Here is a 2,237-nt window from a genome sequence, read left to right on the forward strand (position 1 = left end):
CCCCTCCAGGGCAGTGTCCCTGTGCAGATGAGGGACAGGGACAGCCAGGAAGGAGCTGGAGCTGCCCAGACCCCACAGCACCAAGAGGAAAATGGGCTGGGAGAGCCCAAATGGGAATGGGCAGAGCATCACTGAGCTCATCAGGGCATCACTGAGCATCACTGCTGGGCCAAAAAAACCCTGCAAAATGTGTCTGTACCCATCTCTGACCCCTCTGCTCCTCCACAAAATGGGAGGCTGAAGGAGCAGCAGATGTGGAGCTCCAGGAGCCCTGAGCAGCATCTCCACTCACACACAAACCCACACAGGCACTGCTGTGTCAGGACACCCAACTGCCCACTGCACTGACAGCCAAAAATGAAGACAAATGCCTTGAAAAGCTCTGCTTTCCACTGTAAACATGAATTCAAGAGCATACAGGGAGTATTWGGTTTAGTGGCCAATAAAACAAGAATAAACATTATGGGGATTTTTTTAAAAAAATCACCTTTCACGGGCATTTTTATGCAGGCAGAGTTTCTGAGGTACAGAGGTTTGCTTTAAGACATTGCAAGTACAGAGATCTCTGATCTCTTTCATCTTTTTTTTTCATTAAAAATCAGCGGTTGTGCAGGGTTGAAAGTTCTCCAAGATTTTATTAAATTGGGCAATGCCAGAGGAGAAATAACAAATAATGTTCCCAAGGATAAAGTTTTGCTCTCATTATAAACTTCACACTCTCCTCTCAATGCTGGGTTTTCATTCCGCCCCTCTGGCACTTTCTGGCTCCTGTTCATTTTGAAGTTCTTAGGCTTAATTTAAATCTAGATGCAGGGTAATCTTTGTTATGCCCTATCATATACAAATCTTGTTTGGGAGTTGATTTTTTTTTTAATAGGCATGCCAAGGAACGGCTTTCATAAAATTCTGCCTAAAATTTCTTCATAGTTAAATAACAGAGCTACAAAGTCAGCACAATGGTAGCAAAAGAGGGTGAGAGGGAGGAAGAAAAAAAAAAAAGGAAATTAAACAGGTAATAAAAGAGATTTTCAGATGAGATTTGGACTCAAAAGCTGCAGAATAGAGGAGTGAGGGCAAATCAGCACAATTCCAGAGAAGCAGCAGGGCCAGGGGAATTTGGGGGTGAAAGCAATGCCTAAAGGAGAGCGTGGCTGCATCCCTGTGCCATGGCTATGGGGAGTGGGTGGAGAAAGGCTTGGGTTCCCAATTCCACCCCAAAACTCATGGGCACTCCTCAGCCACAGCTGAATGTCCATCCAGGACACTGAGGGGTGGAAATTCAGGACAGGAGGATGTTCAGAGCCTGAGCACTCTCAGGAAGGGAAAGGAGCCAAGAAGGGCAGTGAGAAAGGGGCAGACACAAAACTGAGCTTTGGTCTGATCAGCCCTGAGCCCACAGCAAAGCTCTTTTCATTCCAAATTATCAAAAATCAACCCCAACTGCAGCACCAACACCTGCACAGCTCCTGTGTGTGAGAGGGACCAGGCCAGGGCAAAGATGGCATTTCAGTAAAACTTCCACCCCTGCAATCACTGCAGGTCATTCCTGAGCCCCTCAATCAAAACTCAGCRAGAAAACACAGCTGATGAAATCAGAATAAAAATTATCTGAATAACTCTTGAGAGAGAGATTTTTGTAGGGTTATTAAAAATGMTCAGCAATTCCTGATCAGCTTCCAGTATCAGGTAGAATAATCTGCACGGTTTCAGTCCTTACAAAAAACAACTTTTCAGCACTTGTAGGATTAAATATTTCATACAGTGGAAGAGGAAAAGGGACACTGGCCCTACACAGAGCAGAATTCTCCAAGGAACAAACTTTCTTACAGAGTTTTATGAATTTTCTGCCTCCAGATGCATTGGGAGTAGGGGTTTTTCTATGGTCAGAGAAAAACTCCACTTCCAGCCTTGGGTAGAAATCAGGATTTACGGAGAAATGTAGAAATAATTAAAGCAGGGGGAAAAGCTACTCATGTTTTAATTTCATGCTTAGGTTCATTCAGAGTTGAAGAYGAAGGGATGAATCATCAGTTCTTATTTTACTCAAACCCAAGCCCTGGAGAGCGTTGGATTGCACCGAGTCCCAGCCTGGGCCCTGCAAGGACCACTTTGGGGTATTGGCTGTCATTTTCCTGATCCTTCATCTCGGATTTTACCCAAATGCAGCAGCCCCGAGCGGAGGCTGAGCCAGACTCAGCCCTGCCCATCACCCCCTGCCCAGAGAGCGCTTGTGGGAC

The sequence above is a fragment of the Malurus melanocephalus genome, unplaced genomic scaffold, assembly GCF_030028575.1.
Source record: "Malurus melanocephalus ecotype Western Australia unplaced genomic scaffold, MMel_1.1 scaffold_407, whole genome shotgun sequence".
Classification (NCBI taxonomy): Eukaryota; Metazoa; Chordata; class Aves; order Passeriformes; family Maluridae; genus Malurus; species Malurus melanocephalus.